Source organism: Microtus oregoni, unplaced genomic scaffold (genome assembly GCF_018167655.1).
Source record: "Microtus oregoni isolate MIOR12 unplaced genomic scaffold, Mior012 000005F_ref0000423, whole genome shotgun sequence".
In the NCBI taxonomy this organism is placed as follows: Eukaryota; Metazoa; Chordata; class Mammalia; order Rodentia; family Cricetidae; genus Microtus; species Microtus oregoni.
The window spans coordinates 47,461,773-47,485,074 of NW_024543064.1; the positions used below are offsets into that span (position 1 = coordinate 47,461,773).

General features: G+C 41.4%; 1 protein-coding gene across 1 annotated transcript in view; it reads left to right on the forward strand.

The window, feature by feature from the left end:
* The window catches only part of Jak1 (Janus kinase 1), a 116,369-nt gene that overhangs the window by 19,344 nt on the left and 73,723 nt on the right, over positions 1-23,302 (forward strand). The window contains exon 2 of the mRNA XM_041652827.1: positions 20,393-20,458. The gene's annotated coding sequence lies outside the window, so the exon portion shown is untranslated. The remainder of the gene's footprint in view (positions 1-20,392; positions 20,459-23,302) is intronic.

Genomic DNA, 23,302 nt, shown 5'->3' on the forward strand with positions numbered 1-23,302 from the left:
TCATAACTTTTAATTGTATACCTCAACTTTTTATAATGCATAGTTTTTATTGCATGGATGAACTGAAGTTTAACCTAATTCTGGACTGTGGGGTCTGTATATTGCTTGTCTCACTTATACTGAACATACAGACATTTATACCCCCTCTCTCTATATATACATACATATTTCTGATTATTTCCTTAGAATATATATATTGTCTCAAAGTTTTTTCCAGATTTTAGTTACATGCATTATTTAAAAAAACACACATTGATCTTACTGCTCTTGGGCTAGTGGTATAGATCAGTTGGTAGAGTGCTTGTCTAGCATGCACGGAACACTAGGTTAGAACTTGGGAGGTAGAGGTAGGAGAATAAGTTCAAGGTCATCTTCCAGTACGTACCAAGTTCAAAGCCAGTTTGGACTAGAGACTTTGGCCTGTGTACACACAGACAGACAGACAGACAGACACACACATACACACACACACACAGAGAGAACTTTAGTAGAAACATCATAAATCTACCTAGTTTTAATTAATTTTTTTGTAGAAATTATTTGATATGTATGAGTACCTTGTCTGTATGTATGTCTTCACAGCATGTTCCCTGTGCATGCCAGAAGAGGTCATCAGATCCCCTCCAGCTGGAGTTACAAACAGTTGCAAGCCACTGTGCAGATGCTGCAGAACATCTTGTGCTCTTAACCACCGAGCTTCCATTCTTCTCATTCCTTGGTGTATATTCATTCCTGTGCACTTGGCTATCAGAGAAGTGTACCAGTGGTTTGATTTTTCCCTCAGCCACCCTTAACAGTCTGAGCTTTTGGATTCTAAGGTTTGCTCTGGAAGGTTGAGTTAGAAGCCACATTAAATGGTTGACTGGAAGATATTCTCTTGTAAAGAGACAAATTTTGTATTTACTAGGTATGTTGTAGTGAGCCTTTCTAAGTAAATAAGGATAGCTATTTCCTCTCATGGTAGAAATGCTGATTGCCCAATCCTTAGTACTTTCAGATGTGTCTTAAGTTATGAGTACTTATGATGAGTTATCATTTGTAGTTTTAAAAATTATTTTATTACTAATTTTTAAATTTAATTTTGTGTGTATGAATTATTTGCTAACTTGTATGTATATTCAACTTTTGTGCCTTCTTCCCTTGAAGGCTAGAAAATGTTGGCTCCTCTGGAACTGAAGTTATAGCCATTTAAGAGCTGCCTATTGGGTGCTGAGAACTGACTTGGGTTCTCTGGATGAGGAGCTAGTGCTCTTGACCATTAAGCCATCTTTCCAGCTCATAGTTTATTTTAAATTAAAATATAGTCACACCATTCACTCCTTCCTCCAGCCCCTCCTCTAAATGGCCTCATTTAATTATTACTTATATGTATTATGCAAATAAATATATAAATATAGCTTGCTAAGTCCATTTAGAGTTGCCTCTCTGTGTGTGTGTGTGTGTGTGTATGTTTTTGGGACTTGGTATTAGATAACCAATTAGAGTGAACACCAATTAGGGTGTTCATTCCAGGGGAAGACTAACGCTCCCTCTCTCAGCCGTCGCTAGTTGCCTATAGCTCTTCATTTGGGATGGGGCTCTGTGAGATTTCCCTCATCTATGTTGGCATGTCAGCTGGTATTGCCATTGTACTGGTCTTGTTTAAGCGGCCATTTTGTTGAGAGTTTATGGGTATAGCTTTTCTGTCACATCTAGAAGACACAATCTTGCAGCATACTTTCTGGTCCTCTGACTCTTACACTCATTTCACCCCTCTTCCAGGATGTTCCCTGAGTCTTAGATGTACCACTTATGTTGTGGATGTATCAGTTGGGTCTCAGTACCCCATGGTCATTTGTTCTCTGTATTGTGACCAGTTGTGACTTTCTGTGGTGGTCTCCGTCTGCTGTAAGGAGCCACTTCTTTGATGAGAGGCAAGCATTTCTAAGGGTGAGAGCTTAGATTGCAGTTAGGAATTTATACTGGTTTAGGAAAGTACTTGTAGCAGGCTTTCTGTTAAGATCTATGGCCTCACTAGCTATGGGTACTGTACCAGGCACATTCCTAGTTTTGATGTTCCTGATTGCTCAGGTTTGCTTCAGTGAAATGGAGGCTAGCTTATTTTGTAAAGACTTGTGATAACAAGTTTATAGCCACACTCCCTGGGGTGTGCAGTTCATTTTTAGTATTTTGCCCCAGGCACCTCTATGTGGTTTGATTCTTTAAACCTTTCAGATTCTAGATATAGAAGTAGTTTGATATTAATTTGTAGCAGGATAGCTTTTGGATATTTCATCTGCATTAAGTCACAGTTAGCTGAGCCCAGCCTCACGTTCAGTACTGGGCCCCCTTTTCTTTCATTTGCCCCTTTCTGTGTGCCTCTTAATTCACATGAGAGTCAGTATACTTAGTAAACATTTATTAGTTGCTTGGGGTTTTATAAGATTAAACTTTGTGTATATTGAAAATCAAACCCGGGGAATACACCATAAATGGTGCCGTGTGCTAAAGAGCTGGGAAACTGCTAAGCACTTCAATGAAAGAGACATGGATACAGGGTCTGATCTCTGTACTCTGCTGCTGTGTTGTGACTTCATTGTTAGCGTTTCCTGTAACTTACCAACATTGGTATTTCTGGTTGTTTCTCTTTCTGAATGTTTTATGCATGACACCATCTTTTCCTACCTATAAAGAACATATTCAGATTGATGCTGATGAAATTTTTTCCCTTTAGCAACAAAGTAGCATTCTGAGCTAATATATTGATATTTTTGCCTAATGGAAATAAGATTACCTTAAATTTGAAATTGTATTCCTAAATTATGGAATTGTATGCTACTGTTTACATAAGATTCCAAAAGGTGCTATGGGGGAAAATTTTTGTGCCTTTCTAAAAGTTTGATGCCCAGCTTGCTTTCCTGTTCTCCCTTGGTGTTTATTTTGTGTAGCCAGAGATTCTTAAAGGGACAGACAGGCCCTATGGCCTTTTTGATTTGGGGTCCTGGAGACATCTTCCTTTTTCTCGATCTCTTTTCTTACCACAGTGAGATTTTTCTCCAGATTCCCCTTATAGAGAACTGTCCCAGGATGATGAGTTTCTGGCCTGCAGTGATCAGATAAATGTCCTGATGACTCTGGTTTTGGTCTCCCTAGGTGCACTAGGTGGACAGTGGTTGGTTGGCCCTCAGTCATTTAGGAGTCAGGAAGGACTCTGTGATCATTTTGTTAATAGAATAGCATGGCAGGAGCGTTTTCTAGACAGGTAAACTCAAAAATGTGTACCATATCTTGATCCGGTAGTTCAAAATTTTTTTAAAAAAGAAACCATGGTAAAACATAATGTAAAATTTAACAACTAACCTTTAAAAAGTGTTAGGTCAGTAGTATTAAAATATATTGACACTGTTGTATATCAATTGATACTAGATCTCCAGAATTTTTATCTTGAAAATGGAAACTCTTCACTCAGTGACAGTAACTGCACATCCCATCCCCAGCATTCCATTCCATCTTTACCTCATATAAATGGAAACAGACATTCATATTAGTCATTTTAGAAATGCTGTATTTCACTTAAATGTGAAATATGTTGTCGGGTGGTGGAGGTATATGCCTTTGAGGCCAGCATTCAGGAGGCAGAGGCAAGCGAATCTCTGCATTCAAAGACAGCCTGGCCTACAGAATGAGTTTCAGGACAGCCAGGGCTACACAGAGAGAATTTGTCTTGAAAAACAAAACAAAACAAACAAAATATCTTCTCAAGGTATATCCATGAGAAATTCTTTCATGTTTAAGAATGAATAGTATTCTACTGTGCATATTACCATGTTTTGTTCATCTGTTTGTGTATTGACAGACATTTGGATTGCTTCCATCTTAAAGCTGTTGTGAATGATACTTCTGTGAACACGGCACAAATACGAGACCTGTTTTCAACTGTTTTGACAATTCTAATGCCAACAAGTCCAAAACTATGTTCATCTTTTCCCTTTCAAATTCCCTTTCATCTTAACCCTCTGCCACACTGTTGAATACACAGTGATGCTGCTCTGGGTGTTTCTGCCTCATCCTGCTGTGTACACTGGTAACCAGATTTTGATTTGTAATTCCTAGTCATCCTGTTCATACTTTTGTTTCCTTTCAAGATGTTCTGGGAGTAAAGTGTTGATGCTCAAATGAGTGGGAATTGCTGTGAGCTTGCTCTGTTTCAATGCAGAATGTGTGCTGATGTGCCCACAGCTTGAGATGTCCTGTTGCCATGAAGCTTGTTTCCTCAGCCACTTACCAGTCTGTCTGGACATGGAGCCATGTTTTTAATTAACACACACTAATATGAAGTTAAGGTTGAAAGGCAACTTGAGGTGCCCCATTCTCGATTCATTCACTTGTCTGCCTAATTTATTTATTTATATTGATTTGTTGTGCTGGGGATGGAACCTGCAACCTCCTGTGAGCATTCTATCCCTGACCCACATCCCAACCATCTATCCTACCTTTCATATGCTATATCTCTTGTATAAACTGTTGTACAAACCTGAAATCAGGGATTTTCAATCTTTATTTTCTACTCTCTTTGGCAGTCAGTTGGGTAATAACATTTTGGAACACAAAATTAAACCTGTGATATTATGAATCAATCATTGCTCTGCAAGAGGTTCGCTCTTCTGGTTCAGCTTCATTCTGGAAGTTGACTGGACATGTTAAGTGCAGAGACAGTGCTATAAGGTGGAATAGCTTGGGCTTTTAGTAGCAATGCTGTGGGGAGCAAGTTCTCTGACTTGTCTCAGTTCACTCACCTGTAAAATGGGGAAAACACTAGTATCTACCTGCTAGGTTTGTTGTGAGAATTGAGTCCTTGTGTTTAAAGCACAGTGTCAGGTATGTGTGTGTGTGTGTGTGTGTGTGTGTGTGTGTGTGTGTGTATGCGTGCATTACTCCCCACACTTCACCCCCACCCATCTGTTGCCCTTCTTTTCCCCTACTCTGACAAGATTTTCTCTAATTAAATGTCTTTGGTGTTCTAGAAAAGGAAAATACAGAAAGCAGAAATTTACTTTATTTATTAAATAGTAATTGTTAAGACCTAGAAAACAAAGAATAGAGGAAACACTGAAAGGAAGTATGGTTACAAGTGCCTGACTGACTTAGAGGATTTTAATTTTTATTGAGTCTTTAATATGTACTCCAGAAAGTCTCAGAAGTTGAGAATGTGAGTTTCAGTCAGAGCTCTGGAACTTGGGACAAGTTACTGTAATGTTTTGCAGCCACCATTTGCTTACTTGCAGAGATGGGCCTGGTTATACATGCTGGGTCTAATTGGAATGCTAAATAAGAGCATGCAGAAGCCAGTCTGTGTTGGGCAGTCAGTAAAGGTCTTCCAGGGGAGACGATCCCTGTGTGGTCTCCTGCTCAGCTCCAGGGCATCTTCTTTGTAGGTGGTGAATCTCCTTTAAGGCTTCTTCCCAAAGTTTGTGTGTGTATATGTTCTTGAATTTTTTATTTACTTATGTATGAATGTTTTGCTTGCACCGGGTGTCCATGAAGTTCAGAAAGCATGTTGGATCCCTTGGAATTAGAGTTAAGGGTGGTTATGCACTACAGTGTGGGTGCTGAGAGCTGAATCTATGTCTTCTGCAAGAGTAGCCAGTGCTCTTAAGCACTGAACTTCTGTCCAGCATATATTTTGTTTTGTTTTATTTGACTATAATTCTTTCCTAATATAGCACACTGCCACTAATGAGTTGTAACCCCAAGATGACAGCTCTGTTAAAATTCAGTCTTCAGCAACAAATGCCTTCTTGAGCTTCAACTTCTTACCCTAAGCATCACAAAAGGGTTCTTCAGCTGGCCCAGGAACTTCCTGAGGTGCTCCAGGAGAGTTCCCACCACCATTTTCCTGACTGCTGACCTGGGCTCTTGTTAAGAGTCCAAGGGATTTCTAGAGGCCAGAAATGTACAGAACCATTGCTTTTTTCCTTGCCCAGTTCTTGGAAGTTGTACCTATGACTAGAGCTTCCTTGTATAATAGAAGTTAGAGCTGTGCCAGTTTCCTTAAGAGTTCTTAGATTTTACCACTAAGAAATAATTGCTCTTTCGGGACTGGGGAATGTAGCTTAGTAAAATGCTTGCTAGCATACGTGAAGACCAGGGTTTAATTCCTCAGACTGTGTAGTAGTTCATGTCTCGAATCCCAGAAATTAGGAGGTAGAGGCAGGAAGACCAAAAGTTCTAGCTGTCTTTGGCTGTATAAAAGTTTTAGGCCAAACTGGGTGGTGGCACACAACTTAATACCAGCATTTTGGAGGCAGAGGCAGGTGGATATCTGTGAGTTTTAAGCCAGTCTGGTCTACATGGAGAACTCCAAGCCAGTCAAGAATTGTAATTCTGTATACTTTTCCCCATTCTCATCACTCTTACAACAAAACAAAACAAAACAAAACAACAATAAAAACTGAGGTCAGAAAAGCCTTGAAAATATTCACCGTGATTACATATTTGGTTGGTCAAGATATCCTCATTTTGACTTTTCATTTCTGATTGTTTAATGTGAGCAAGAGAAAAGAGTTCCTAGGGACACTGTTCTATTGCATGTCTAAAGTGCTTCCCTGGAGGTAAGAGATGATTTTTTTTTTTAGATGTAGATACAAGTTACAGCAAATTCTTGGCTCCCTTAAGCCCTTAGGGATGAATTATTTTGGGAAAACATAAGTTTTCTGGATGTTGAGAATTTATTCTTATACTAGCCATATTTTTAAGACTTTGAGAAAGTTAGAAACTGTATTTGCTTTGTCCTTGAAGCTTATGTTTTATGCATCAAGTTCAGTTATGAACGTAAGTGGTGCTCATGGGGACATATATAGCATAACCACAGCGAGAAGACTACCCAGGAAGACCAAGACAAGGGTGATATGTACAAGAAGGACAATAGTATATGCCGAGGTTGAGTGCAGGCTTCCCAAGAGAGAATCCCAAAAGAAACTTTGTTTGGGCTGGGGTGATGGCTAAGTGGATAAAGTCCTTGCTACATAGGTCTGAGGCCTGAGTCTACATAGATGTGGGCATGTGTGCTTGTGATCTCACAGGCCATGGAGGGTGGTGGAATGCAGGGACCAAGATCCTTGGAAGCTGTGCCCACTAGCTTGGCATATGCAGTGATGGAGGGAATGAACTTTCAACCCTAAAACAAGCCTATCTGAAACAAGGTAGAAGGTGAAGATTGACATTCAAGGTTGCCTCTGACTTGCACATTTGCTCTTTCACATATGTACCCACATTCACACACATGTGCATACAGGAGCATGTCATACACATATACAAATAGAAGACTAAAAACATCTTTGCAAGAATTTGAGGTTGGCAGAAAGTTGCTAGCGTAGTATAGGGAAAGTCTGTGTTCTAGAATAAAACTTGAACATAAGCAAAAATCTGATGTGGGATTCCCCTATTATGCTGTGAATACCATTGGTTAGTAAAGAAAATGTCTTAGGCCTTTGCAGGGAATAGAGGTAGACAGGGAAAACTAAACTGAATGCTGGGAGAAAGAAGGAGGAGTCAGAGAGAAGCCATGTAGCTCCGCTGGAAACCAATGCTGGGAACTTTACCCAGTAATCCACAGCCATGTGTGATATATAGATTACTAGAAATGGGTTAAATTAAGATATCAGTGTTAGCCAATAAGAAGCTAGAGCTAATGGGTCAAGCAGTGTTTTAAATAATTTAGTTTCTGTGTGATTATTTCGGATCTGAGCTGCTGGGTGGCTGGGAAACAAACAAGCAGCCTATTACAACAAAAATCCTAAGTTTTAAAGGCTTTAGACTTACAAGACAGGATTACAAGACTCAAGACAGGATACTCAAGGTGTAGTGTCTGAAGCATCTTTTGGAACTAGTTTCTGAAAGGCTGCAAGTATAACTGGAATAATGACTGAAATTCAGATGATACACTGTGATGTGGCATTCACGGAGGGATTTCCCTAGAAACCAGAGATGCCATGGAAGGATCTTGTGGCATTTCCCAGTGATGTGGTTTGTCCCTTGAATGCCTTTGAGCTTCTTGTGGGATGTAGGCTTTGGTGATAGCCCAGAAGTAATAGTTGTCAAAGTAACAAATGGTGACTGGGAACCAGCATGGTGTTTGATTAGCTCCCCCAAATACTCAGGGTTACTCAGGCTTCTTCTTCTTCTTCTTCTTCTTCTTCTTCTTCTTCTTTTTTTTTTTTTTTTTTTTTGGTTTTTCGAGACAGGGTTTCTCTGTAGCTTTGGAGCTTGTCCTGGAACTAGCTCCTGTAGACCAGGCTGGCCTCGAACTCACAGAGATCCACCTGCCTCTGCCTCCCGAGTGCTGGGATTAAAGGCGTGCGCCACCACCTGTCTGTTTCTTTCTGCAGTGTGATCACTTGAGCCTCTCTAGGATTCTGGATTTAGAATGTGCTGCTTTACATGGTTGTTCATGTCTATTAGATTCATTCCAGTGAAACTTCTGTTTTCCTTCATAAAATGTCAAATATTGGTAATTTCATACAATTCAGTGTTGTCACATTAAGAATTTTTAAAAGGTAGAGTAGTATTTTCCAAGAAAACTGGCTCTACCTCTCATTTACTTAGGAAATAAGAGTATTTACATGTGTTAAGTGATTAAGTAACCGAATATCTTAATGGTCCTATGAGATGCGTCCTAGCATTTTCCCATTCATTCATTCATCCATCCATCCATTCATCCATCCAAATACTTATTTGGAACTATTTAATCCAGGCTGATTCAGAACCACTCACTGTGTAGTTCAGGCTGACCTTGAATTTGAGTCCCAAATGCTGTGATTACAAGTGTGTACTGCCTGGCCTTCTTGTTTTCAAAGAGCTGCTTCTCACCCCCAAGTCCAGCCCTCCTGTTTGACCCCTTGTCTCTAGTTAGGCTTTTGAGAAGTCTTGGGGGTCCAGATAGTGACATAAGGTGCCTCGTTTGACTGGATGGGAATATAAACTTACACAGAAATTTTATCATTACGTATGTCCACAGGGAGGCCAAAGAAAACATGGGGTAACTTCCTCTATCACGTCTGTCTTATTGTCTTAAGGCAGAATCTTTGATGGAGCCCTTTCAGCTAGGCTGGCCAGCTGGCGAGCTCTGGATCTGCCTATCTCTGTTCCCCAGTGCTGTAATGCACAGCCATGCTTGGCCCCTCCCCCACATCTGGGGATTCAAAGTCAGGACCCTATGCTTGCAGAACAAACACTATCTTCTGAGACATCATCCAGCTATTTTTTTTATCTTAAATATCTAGTATTTTATCTTAAATATCTAGTTAGTATTTTTGATTAAATATCTACATAATATCTATGCACATGTAATTGTGTGTAGTTGAGAATAAAGGTAGAGACTTGTTGAATCTACTGGCAAAAATGGGTGCTCTTGTCTTGGGAGAGGAGGTTTGCTGTTTTCTCTCATTCTTTCTACCCTTTATGTGGTTGAACCCTGTGATGTCCAGGATGGAAAGAAAGGGGAACTGAATAATCTTATGAGCAAATCTTACTTAGATGTCACTCATCAGCCTCTTGCTTGCTGAGTCTTCTTTTGGTGCTTGTGAAGACCAGGCCCCATAGGAACTTGGTGAAACAGACAGGGTGATAGGTGTCCTTGGGCCACCTGTTTCTGGGGCAGTGTTCTGGTTCCTCTGGGTCCTGTCAGTTTTATTTGCATATCACTTTTACTCTATCCCCAACCTCCTACCCTCAGCCTTAAATACACTTTGAATAAATTGTCAGATCAGGGCATGACTGTCTACTCAGCTGAGTTGGAAGAAAAGACAGGCTATTGAGAACTTACAGGCTGTCTTCCTGGGTTCATCCTTGATTGGAGAGGAAGGAAAAGGTCAGATGAGTTACATAACTGTTTTCAACAGGCTCCTTGTCTGGAGTTTAGGTGTTGTCACAGGACTGGACATAGTTCATTCTGTTTGTTGGCCCAGTAAAGGATGCCAGGTGTATCTTCGCTCTCATTCCCATTGCCAGAGGGTACGGAGTTCACTCTCATGTCAGATAGAGGATGGGACAAGCCGTGTAATCCATGCTGAGGATTAAATTGCTGTTATAAATGGATGGTGAAACTCCTGCCAGCTGCTGTAGCCCTGGGCACCCGAGCTCACACTGGTGGACCTTCACTCATCTGCTCACATGCACCATATTCTCGTTACTCACTCTGAGGACACAACCTCAGCATTAAGTAGTCTGCTGGTGACATGAATGTGTGTTTGCCACATTTCTGTGGAGACACAGAGAAGAAAGTGTCCCCTATTTTTCTGGGTAAGTCAGGAGACTTCATAGGGGACAGTGAGATTTTTGACATAGACTGTTGGAGGATGAGCCAGAATTCTAAGTTCCAGTAGCTGGGAATATTTTCTGAGAAAACTCAGAAGCACAGAGCCTGGGTATCAGTCGGGTTGAAGAGATGCAGATAGATCCTTGACCTGCGATTTCTATCTTGTTTGAAATGGAGATGTCAGCTCCTCTGTTAGCAGTGGCTGTCCCTTGCTGTTCTGTGGCTTTGTTATGACTTACCACAGCCACTGTTTAGCAGGATGCCAGGTATTCCCAGTGCAAACACCACTTAGTGCTTTGCTGCTTAGTTGCTGTGTGACTTCTTGGCCCTTGTGTCCCTTCTGGTGGAAAAGCAGGGGCACTCTAAGCAGGTTCCTACCTTGTGCCTTTGTGCCATTTATCATACTGTTTGTTGAGCGAGTTTCTGAGTCTCCACCCTAGAAAAGATTAGGAAGGTGTCTCTGAGGATCCAGTAACCTCTTCAGAGCCCTGATGGGAATTAGGAACAGGGACTGCTTTTGGTCCCCACTCTCCTCCAGGTGTTTTCTGCCTTTTAGGATACCACCCCCCACATCCACATACCTCCTTCATTCTTTGTATCCATTTTTGGGTTCTGGTCAGCATTTCATGATGTTTAGGTCACGTTCTGTGAGTGTTCTAATTCCAGAGGGCTCCTGTGTTTACACTCTTGAGGGTATAGGTATGTATTTATACTACATTCAGACCGTCTCTAGACAGTATGGTATGTACATCTTTCCTTCGTTCCTTCTGACAGTGTCCTTATGTCCAGATTAGACATGGAACTAAAATTCCTGAAAAGAAGCTACAGATTTCACTGATTTCAATTGATCAGAACATTATTGATTGTTGAGAGTTTGGACTGTTACAGTCCAGTTTATCTTGGGATGTCTTTAACCTCCTTGATCAGCATTTGTTGCCCACCACTGTGTTATGTCTGACCCAACATCCTTGTGACTATCATGTGAAACCTTTTGGGATATAGTAACAAACCACAAGCTCCTACCAACTCAAAAGCCAAGATTGTCATCAGATAGCCTCTGCGGTCTATAGCAGAGATTTCCCTCTTGGACACAACCTGCTGTCTTGGTGTACCCACCAATGTATTCAAAAGGTTTCTTTATTTATTACTTTGTTCATATAAAAACTTAATAAAATTATTACCCTGTTGGAACATGTAATTTGGGGTAATCTGAATCTGTGTTCTAAGACTTTAAAGTCAACTCTCAATCATAGCATTTAATATGAGAAATGTGTTATTCACATTGGAACTTGATATGTATTCCAGGCTGAGTTTGAACTCATGACCCTCTTGTTTCAGCCTCCTTATTATAGACATGTGCTACCTGCCATGCTCAGCTTCCAGCAGCATGCTTGATGAAAGAAATAGATTGTATTTTACCGTGCCAGAAATACACTATTCATGTTTTATGCTAACTCCATCTTGTAGTGGCATCCATGACATGAAGATCCTCTGGGCTAGTGTTAATCCTGCAGGCCTGTGTTCAAGTTCCTGCAGAGGGTCCAGCATCAGCATACTGCCCACATCACTGAGGGAGGTGAAGGATGGAGGATGGCCCCAGGTAGAGGTGTCATGTTCTCAGCAGTGTGAAAAAATCAAGGTGAGTGGGCTTGGTGGCCTGCTGTTATGCAGTGTGCAGATCCTCAAAGTCTCTCTTCCCTGGAGTCCTGCCCAGAGAACAATGCATCATCTTGTTTAGGCAAAACTTCTCAGGGGCTGAAAACTGCTGTGCTCAGGAATGGTTTTGCTGAGCTGTAGATTGTTCACATCTGATACCTGGATGATGACTGTTGATGCTAAAAGTAGCTTCCTGGAATCTAAGAACCTAGAAGTTCAAAGCCACACTGAGGGGAACTCTGCTCTATGTCAGGAAAGGGGGGCGTTTTCTTTGCTGTGGGGCTTTCAGGAAGCTTGGCTTCTTTGCATCTGATTTGCTTATTTGTAAGACTGAGGTCACAGTTGTAGCCACTTTATGTGCCACTGGGTAAATAAGTAAAATATTTGGTATGGCTAACAGTGGTGTAGTTTTAGTTATATTTATCTTTTCTTGTCGTTATTGTCTTTTCTTATTTTTTATTTTCTTAAAATTCTGTACTTATTTAAAAAATTTTAAGTTTTGGGATATAGCCAGAAGTAGAATTCTTGATTACATGAGTGAAGTCTGGGGTTTAATACTAGCACTGCAAAAAGTAGGAAACACAATTTCTCCCCAAAATGACACCCCCCCCCCCAGAAAAAAAATCTGTATGTTTTTCCATGGCTGCAGGCCATATCAGCAATGACCTAAGACTTCTAATTGGCCAGGCAGTGATACCAATACTTGGGAGGCAGGAGCAGGCAGATCTCTGTGAGTTCGAGTTCAGTCAGGTCTATAGAGCAAGTTCCAGGACAGTCAGGGCTGTTACACAAAGAAACCCTGTGTATGTGTGTGTGTGTGTGGGGGGGGGGACTGGCAACAAACAAACAAAAATGAACAAAAATGGAGGGATCCTCAATTGAGAAAATGCCTCTATAAGATCCAGCTATAGGATAGTACTTAATTAGTGATCAATGAGGAGGGCTGAGTTCCTTGTGGGTGGTGCCATTCTTGGGCTGGTGGTCCTGAGTTCCGTAAGAAAGCAGGCTGAGCAAGAAATGGGCAGCAAGCCAGTAAGCAACACCCCTTTATCATGTCTGCATCAGCTCCTGCCTCCAGGTTCCTGACCTTGTTGCTTTTGTTAGGTGGAGCTGTGAGTGAAATAAACTCTTCTCCCCAACTTTTGACCATGGCGTTTCATTGTAGCAGTAGGAACCCTGACTAAGGTGGTGATTTTCTCTGCTTTGCCCTTGTTTTAGTGGGAGGGCATACAGAGTAGTCGGGTCATCAGAGATGCCTTGGGGATTGTTTAATGATGATGGATACATAATTTCATCATTGTGTAGATTTAAAAACCAAAGTAGCATTAATTAGTATTGGAAATAGCTGAGCAGCTTTGTACTGTCTTTACATCTTCTGTAAACCTTCAAAATAAATGCTGGGATAAAGCTTAGCAATCAAACTGTCTGTAGTAGCGTCATGCCTGGCTTAATTAGCTCTTGTTGGTTGCAAAGTGAGTATTTATTAGCTGTGTAAATAGCCTTGTATTAAATTGATATGTATCTTGATTTTATTATTTATGAAGTGATGTGATGTCTACCTCAAAGTGTTGGTGTGAGTAGTAGATGAGATGGAACAGATGCATAATACTGTTCTAGAGTGGATTATCTGGATATCAACCTTTAAAGCCAATATCTATTTTAAAAATATTTAGTTGCTTTTAGTCTTTTTTTTTTAAGACAGGGTGTGGTGGAGGAGGAGAGAGAGGGAGAAAGGGAGAGGGAGAGAGAAAGAGGAAGAGAGAGTGTGAGTGCCTCTGGAGTCCAGAGGAGTCAGATCCCTGGAGTTGGAGTTATAGTTAGCTGTGAGTCACCTGATATGGGAGCTGGGCAAAGAACTCAGGTCCTCTGCAAGAGTAGCAAGTGCTCCTAACTACTGAGTCATCTCTCCAGGCCCTGTTTACAAGGGTTTCTACTCCCATTATGAACAACATGTGATTAATACCCAGGAAGTATTCTGGATCTCTGTGTGTATCTTATGTGTTCTTAGGGTACATTTCTGGGAGTAACACTAGTAACACTAGGACTAATTTTAGTCCTTTATTATTGTTCCGTTATCAGCTTCAGATTGTCTCCAGGTAACTTTACCTCTTCCTACAGCAGTGGAAATAGGCAGCAGTGGGAGGGTGAATGTGGAATTCCTGCCATCTGGTAAAGCTAAAGAACAAGGGCTTCCTAAATTGGCCTGAGTTCCCATAGGTTAATGGCCTAGGACTTGGCCAGTCAGCCTTGTGCCGTATTGTCTGGGTATGGTGGATTCTTGGATTCTTGTTTTTTTTTTTTTTTTTTTTTTTTGGTTTTTTGGTTTTTCGAGACAGGGTTTCTCTGTGGTTTTGGAGCCTGTCCTGGAACTAGCTCTTGTAGACCAGGCTGGTCTCGAACTCACAGAGATCCGCCTGCCTCTGCCTCCCGAGTGCTGAGATTAAAGGGGTATGGTGGATTCTTGTTTTTGCCTTGTAGTTGTAGGAGGTAGGGACTTGGCTGAGTCACACTGAGGTTGTATAGGTACCTGTTCAAGGTATATGAAACCTTACTGTTGACAGACAGAAAGGAAATTTAGAGTTAAAAAAAGAAACTTGTATTTTTGGTTGTGAGCCTAGCCTTTAACGGCTGAGCCATCTCGCACTCCTTTAATCCCAGCACTCTGGAGGCAGAGACAGGCGGATCTCTGTGAGTTCGAGGCCAGCCTGGTCTACAAGAGCTAGTTCCAGGACAGGAACCAAAACCACAGAGAATCCCTGTCTCGAAAAAACAAAAAAAAAACAAAAAAAAAAAAAGAAAGAAACTTATACTTATTATTAACTGTGTGTGCATGATGTGTGTGGGAGTGTGCATGCTTGGCATACACATGAAGATGCAAGGATAGCTTTCTGGTGTTGCTTCTCCCTTCCACCATGGGCGCTGGGTATTGAACTAAGCTTGTACAAGTGCTTTTGCCATCTCACCAGCCGGGAAAGTTTGTTTGTTTGTTTCTTCACTTTTGGTTAGGCCCTCTTTTGCTAGGAAGTGTAGTCTTTGAGCAGTTGAAGTGAATGGCGTGGGCAGCTAATCCAAGCCCATTTGGAAATGCCTTCCCTTAGGAATGCTAGTACCTGCAGAGAACTTAGAGATCTGTGAGTCTCTAGACTCTAGAAACCAAGAGCTCTATTTTAAACCCAGTGGAACCTAGTGTTAGGTCTCAAAGAAACTCAGGACAAATGTCAACTGAGGTGCCTATTAACCTTTCAAAATAGATGCCTGCTGCCAAGCTCTCAGCATCCCAGGTACCTGTTAACAGAGTTCTGGCTCCTCAGCTCTTCTCACCTCTAGCCCCTACCATAAACCTCTTAGGCCCTGAGTTTCACTTCCCTTCTCCCAGCTTTCTTCCCTATATAACCCAGCTACACTCTTAGCTTCTGGTTCCCTCTCTTGCCCCCCCCCCCCACTTCTCAAGATCTTGTCTATTCTGCTGGCCATGCTCAATCTATTCCCCCACCCCCTGCACCCTGCTGCCCCTTTTTCTGCTCTGTACTCTTCCAGATGCCTTTGGCTCGTTCTCTTATTCTCAGAGATTAAGTTTGTATGCTCATACTGAAGAACCATACCTACTTGAAAATAGTCAAGGGAACAATGCACGGCCTGTCCCAAAAGAAGTTGGGGTGGGAGTGTAGACGGTCAAATTGTGGTAATGAACACTGAACCTGAGTTCTGAGAATCCCTTGTGAGTTTAGTTTTGGCTGCAGCATATAAGAAGCTGATTTGCATGTATAAGTAATTGCTTATAAAAATAGTTTAATAATTTACCTTGTAATTTTTAAAGATGCTCTTTAGTTTAAATTAACCTAGAAGCTTGAAAGACGGATGGGGGGGGAATGTTTGCTCTCAAAGGAGAATCTCATTATTTTAAAAATACTTCCATTTTCTGTCACAAAGTGCAAAATGGATGATTACTCAGATCATTCCTTTTATTACAGTGCAACTTGTTAAAAATTTGTCTGTTGCATAATTGGCTGTTCCCTGTGATAAGAGCACAAACAGGCAAATGTGTCTGCTTTGCCTGTCGTTTGGATTGGACATGCTTCAAGTATATAGTATACTTGCTGGAGCAATTTTAAAGGAACAGTGCAGGCTAAACTGGAAAGAATAGAGATATAGCCTCCTTTAGAACCAGTGATACATTAATACAGTATTCAGACACAAGTTTAGAATTGGTCAGAAAAGCTTTGTTCTTGAGTCTACGGAAAGTGTGTGTAGGTATATAGGTGATTTTTCAGGGGATATATTTTTCCCTATAAAATTTAATTCGGTAGAGGCTTATTTAATCTGAAAAATTGAAGTATAAATACTTCAGAATGAAATTTTAATACATATGTATACAGCTATAGCACCTAGAATCCTTTAGTTCCTCAGAATACAGGTTGAAAATCCTCATGTTACATATTGCCATTTGTGTGTGTGTGTCTGTATGCATGTGTGTCTATGTGCACATGCCACATACCAATGCTTCTCTAAGCAATTTTTTTCCCTCTGCTGAGCAATTAGGACTTTCTGGGGAGCTAGAAGCAAAGACACTTGACTGCTAGCTTGCTCTTGGTTTTTATATGTGCTCATGTGGGAGATTTCAGCTTACCCTACTCTGTAGACACTGAGATGCTGACTTTAGGGTAAATGGCCTGAGCACACTTTGGTGGTATTTTTTGATGTGGAACTTTTCTTTTTTATTGCATGAAAACTTATCATCCAGGTCTTAACTTTCAGGTTCCTCTGCTTTGACAAGTAATAGCACCTCATCTGATAAACGGGCTGGATTGATGAAGTGAACTGGCTGTTTCGGGGCCATCAGGAGCTTTAGAGGTGGGGTTGATTTCTTAATATGTTAATATCCCATAATGCCAAAGCCTCATGTTAAGAAACGAGAGTGACCCTGCTACTTCTGGGTATGCTGCTTCTCTGAGTATGAGAAAGCAGAGCCTTGTCTGGGCATGGCAGTTTGCAGCAGAGACAAACCTGGCTAATAGAAGGCTGGAGCTAGATCTGGCTCTCTAGGTTCTTACTATTGGACTTAGGTCTCATTTACTCCCATGAAAAGTAGGAATTATTATCTTGCCCTGTCATTGTTCAAGAGTCAAATGTGTAGCACTGTATACCTCAAGGCAGAACAGGTGCCCAGGTGATGGTAGTGGCGACTCTGGGATTCAAGGGTAGAGAGCTCTGCATCCTCACTGGAAGTGTTTCTGAATTTACTGACTGTCTTCTCCCATATTATTGAGGTTAGGAAGCCTAGTCAGTTGGCAGGACTCATTAGAGTCACTCTGGGGTGGATTTTAAAGCCATTTCCAAGTTTAGAGAAATCATATCACAATGTTGTACCTTTGTTTGTTTTATTATGAAGCTCTTATCCAGAGTCCATTGTTGACGTTAATATTAGTTCACTCTTGTATATTCATGTTTGGGTGAATATATCATAATGCATGCTATATCCACTATTGTAGTTTTGGACAGAGAATTTACATTACTTTCAGAGACTTTTGTGTTCTCCTATTTATCTCCCACCTCTCATGTGTATTTGCTGACCTGGTCTGATGTTCATTATTAGGAAGGTTCATTACTAGGTGTCTCTGAATGTGAGATGTCAACACTTCCACTTTCTAATCTGAGAAAAGCCATCTATCTCCCTTTTGCTTGAGAGTACTGATTTTGCAATAACTATTACTTAATTTCTCAGATCTACTGAGCACCTGCTTAGGGACGAAGCCTAATCTAAGGTTACTGCAAGACATACAAGGCAACAAGACTACTTGGCATCCTAGCAGCTCATAGCTGGTACAGTGACTTCTGCAAGGCCTTATTCTGTTGATAGAATTCAGATCCCATGAACACTGAGAGAGCATGCCCAGGGATCCTATAATGTACATAGGACAGCCTTGTGAAAGGAAGCCTCCCATTAGCTTACATGACTATCAGATATCTCTCCAAACATTCTTGCAAGGAAAGATTCCTGTTTGCAATCTTCAGAGTCTAATTCCATCTTATTTAAAGCAGTTTTTGTGCCCTCAATATCAATCTGAACTCACTGAACCTGATAGAAGAGAAAGTGGGAAGTACTCTACAACACATGGGCACAGGAGACAACTTCCTACGTATAACCCCAGCAGCACAGACATTAAGGGCCTCATTGAATAAATGGGACCTCCTGAGACTGAGAAGCTTCTGTAAAGCAAAGAACACTGTCACTAAGACAGAAAGGCAACCCACTGACTGGGAGAAGATCTTCACCAACCCCGCAACTGACAAAGGTCTGATCTCCAAAATATATAAAGAACTCAAGAAACTAGACTGTAAAAGGCCTACCAACCCAATTATAAAATGGGGCACTGAGCTGAACAGAGAATTCTCAACAGAAGAAGTTCAAATGGCCAAAAGACACTTAAGGTCATGCTCAACTTCTTTAGCGATCAGGGAAATGCAAATCAAGACAACTTTAAGATACCATCTTACACCTGTCAGAATGGCTAAAATCAAAAACACCAATGATAGCCTTTGCTGGAGAGGTTGTGGAGAAAGGGGTACACTCATCCATTGCTGGTGGGAATGCAAACTTGTGCAACCACTTTGGAAAGCAGTGTGGCGGTTTCTCAGGAAATTCGGGATCAACCTACCCCTGGATCCAGCAATACCACTCTTGGGAATATACCCAAGAGAAGCCCTATCATACAACAAAAGTATATGCTCTACTATGTTCATAGCAGCATTGTTTGTAATAGCTAGAACCTGGAAACAACCTAGATGCCCTTCAATGGAAGAATGGATGAAGAAAGTATGGAATATATACATATTAGAGTACTACTCAGCAGTAAAAAACAAGGACTTTATGAATTTTGCATGCAAATGGATGGAAATAGAAAACACTATCCTGAGTGAGGTACGCCAGACCCAAAAAGAGGAACATGGGATGTACTCACTCATATTTGGTTTCTAGCCATAAACAAAGGACATTGAGCCTTAATTAGTGATCCTAGAGAAACTAAATAAGGAGAACCCAAAGAAAAACATATAGGCATCCTCCTGAATATTAACCTTCATCAGGCAATGAAAGGAGACAGAGACAGAGACCCATATTGGAGCACCGGACAGAAATCTCAAGGTCCAAATCAGGAGCAGAAGGAGAGAGAGCATGAGCATGGAACTCAGGACCGCGAGGGGTGCACCCACACACTGAGAACATGGGGATGCTCGATCGGGAACTCACCAAGGCCAGCTGGCCTGGGTCTGAAAAAGCCTGGGATAAAACCGGACTCGCTGAACATAGCGGACAATGAGGACTACTGAGAACTCAAGAACAATGGCAATGGGTTTTTGATCCTACTGCACCTACTGGCTTTGTGGGAGCCTAGGCAGTTTGGATGCTCACCTTGCTAGACCTGGATGGAGGTGGGTGGTCCTTGGACTTCCCACAGGGCAGGGAACCCTGATCGCTCTTTGGGCTGACGAGGGAGGGGGAATTGATTGGGGGAGGGGGAGGGAAATGGGAAGCGGTGGTGGGGAAGAGACAGAAATCTTTAATAAATAAATAAATTTTAAAAAAAAGAAAAAAAAGAAAAAAATTCCATGATGTGACTATATGTGAGTGAATATACTCTATATATTTCATGTTATTTTTCTGTAACTCTGTTAAAAACTGTTGAATATTTTCATAAATAATTGTATTTTTGTCACCAAAATGGACATGCCAGGATCTGTCTGCTGTATTACAGTTGCACTCACTTTCTACCATTGCTGAAAGGGAGAGACTATGATTTCTTCTGGTGTACTCACAGCAGAACATACAGGGTGGAATACATATTCTTATAGCTTCTATTTGTCAAATTCTCCTGTATAGTTAATTCTATTGATTTCTTTGAAATTATATGCATTGCATATAGTGCACAAATTTAATTTTCATTTCAGGGAAGTAAAGGGGAGGGTATTACAAGAATAGAAACAGGAGTTGAGGGAATATTGGGAACCATTGGTCTCCTGTATTGATTGCGTTAGTTAGATGTGGCCAAATGCTAAGAAGTATGTGGGAAGAATTGAAGTGATGACATATGTGACCTTGGCTCTAAACTTACTTGATTGAAGGGTTGTTTTTAGCTGGTGATTTTACAGGTTTAGAGAAGAGGATGGTCTGAATGAATGTGAGCTGGTTCCAATGCTTAGTTACAGTACTCCAAGCTAGAAAATCTTAAAACAGGGGCTCTCCTTTGTGGCATAGGTTGCCCTTTGAGCTTCTTTGGAGAGTATTGGAATGCTTGTGTACTGTGTAACGAGTAAAGTTTTCTGTTATTTCTCCACTCACCGTTTTACCTTTTCAAGTTTCTGCAGTTCTGCTTCAGTGATATTGTAGAACTATTTGTAATTGTGGTGTAATTAAAACTTTGGTTTTGTTTTGTCTGTTTTTCACAGACATCACCTGCCTCTGCCTCCTGAGTACCACCACCACCACCTGGTCAAACACTTCTTTTTTGTGAGGTAAGAGTGGAACCCAGCATCTTACACATAGTAGGCAAGCTCTCTATGTTGAACCTCATCTCTCGCTCCTTGATGTAGTTGATAATGGGCTAAAATAGTAAGAGTTAGTGAGACTGGAATTTAGAGAATCAAAGAGAAACTTTCTCCACAAGGCTGTAAATGGCTGCAGGTGATCTTGACACAGGAAAGTGTTTAATGCAGTGCTGATGATGCTGTGTTCTGTGGCCGGCTGGGGTGCCTAGGATTGTGTGGAGGAATGGATGAGAAGGGTGAGCATGGGAGTGGACAAGAGCTGGTGCCTACTGTGACCATCCATGCAATGTTTGCATTCCAAATTTACACTTTCAGTAGTTAATAGCTATCTTTTATTTAGTACTTGATGCTTTTATTTAGTTTCCTATCTGTTTGGTCTTTGACAGTAATTAGATGAGAGGGACTTGGTATTAGAGATGTGGAAATAGGAGTCCTCAGAACTCAAGTGCCATGGATCACACAGCCCAAAAGACACAGAATAGCCTTTATACCAGGTTTGATTGACATCAGCTGCCACTTTTGAAGGCTTGTTCCTCTTTCCCTGGAGATGGTATTCTTGATTGGCTTGTTCACCTACCATTTTCTACACAAATCATAAGGTAGACCTCATCTGAGCTAAGACTGGGAAATTTGTTTTTAAAACTTGACAAGTGATTTCTGATTGTGTTTTAGTGATTGACTAGAAAGTTCCAGCTTTCTATGAATTTAGCTACTAACAGTAGCATTTGAAAAGCATGGCTCCCAAAAACCTAACTCATATTTAGTGTTTAAAGAGTGGAGGAAGGGAGGGGAGATCTTCCTCTCTCTTAGCTTTAGTACTAGTCAGCTGTGAAATTGTTTATAAACTGAGATGAATAGATAACTGGCCTTTATGCTTCTGTCTGAGGCTTTGGAAATTCCCTCATTGTGACTTCTTGTAAATTTGGCTGGATAAACTGACAGGGGATTCCAGCCCTTTATGTATAATTAAAGGTAAGGAGACAGTAAATTTCCATATCCCCAGCTATTATCAGTTGTAGCTGCTAATGAAATGGTTAATTCAAGGAGAAATACCTTGATCCTGTATACCAGCCATTCTCAACTTTTGGGTCATGACCTCTTTGGGGGATTGAATGACCTTTTCACAGGGGTTGCCTAACACCCTCTGCATATCGGATATTTACATTATGATTCATAACAGTAGCAAAATTGCAGTTATGAAGTAGCAACAAAATAATTTTATGGCTGGGGGTCACCACATGAGGAACTGTATTAAAGGGTCGCAACATTAGGAAGGTTGAGAGCCACTGCAGTAGAGGAACAGTCTCCGTTAGTGGTTCTGTAGTAGTTAAGTGAGGAGAATATTTTATGGTAAGGCTTGTTTTTATATTGTATTTTCTTAGAACCAACCATATAAGGAACCTAATACCACCTTTTGATGCTTAGGGAATTTTTGTGTCTGAAGGGGCTGCAACCAGCTGTGTCTCAGGAAGGACTGTGGAATGTCTCAGGGTTTACCTCTGGAGAGAAAGCTGAGCTGTTCTGCTTTCTGCTGCCCGTGCAATCTGATGACATCATCTTCCTGGCTACACCGACTCCTTAGGCTGCAGCCAGTGATTTCTGTGTGAGAACATATGTCAAGAACTGTCTTCTTAGGCATGGAAGAGGGTGCAGTTGGTATCGAGTACTCCTGGGTAGACTGTCTCTGTCTGGCACCTCTGCACTCCTGGTCTTTCTGCCTTGTTATCTCTCTCTCTAGGCATCTCGTCTGTTCTGATTCTGAGGTGGAGAAAGGTGACAGGAGGGGACTGCATTGGATTTGGCCACAGAGCTGTCACTGCATCTTGTTCCAGTTGTAACTCTCATTCTTCATTTTGAAATCAGACAGGGTTTACTCCCTAGATTTGTGTGAGATGGGAGCAAAAAAAATGCTGGCATTTTTTTTATGTGCATGTTTATTCATCCCTGCCCCTAGTATGCTCTGCTCTCCCCCCCCTCCCCCGCCCATCTCCCTCTTGTTCCCTCCCTCCCCTTGTCTTTAGTATCTGTATGTGGGAAGAGGATACGCACGTGTGGGTGTCAGAAGTGAATACCAGAAGACCAGGCTATCTTCTCGAGCCACTCTCCACCTTATTTTTTGAGAAACGGTCTCTCACTAAGAAACTGGCTTGACTGGCTGGTCTGTGAGCCCTGGGATCTGCCTGCCTTCATGTCCTGCTTCTGAACTATAGCCAAGCCTGACTTTTTAATGTTGGTGCTGGAGATCTTAATTCAGGTTCTCATACTGTACAGTTTGTTGTTTTGAGGCAGGGTCTCATTGTGAAGGCTAGATTAGCTTTGAATTTATGATGTAGCCATGCTGGCTTGAACCTTGTAATTCTTCCTCCTCAGTCTGCCAAGTGCGGGATTATAGGGGTGAGCCACCCTACTACTCAACTATATCAGCTTGCATTAGCCGATGTTTTCTTAGAAAGTAGTGCATCCACCAGCTCAGGGTACAGAGGAGATAAGAAAAGGACAAGGAAGTCACTGTGTTTTTGAAAAGTTGAACTCCTCCTCTTAGTAAAATAACAAAAATATCAAAAGGTTAGGTTTTAACTGTTCTGCTCCTGAGCTACCCCTACTCTTATTCTTAGATCACAAACCAATTTGGTCAGAAATGGACACTTCCCAGCATTTGGCTGCTGCTTACCCTGGGACAGGTCATTTAAAGTTGGAACCCCTGTTCTTCCCCTGTAACGTCAACGCAGTAGTATTTTCTAAGCACTATAACAGGTTGCTGGGGATTGATTTAGTTGATAGATGTGAGGCACTTCATAAATGTCAAAGGAC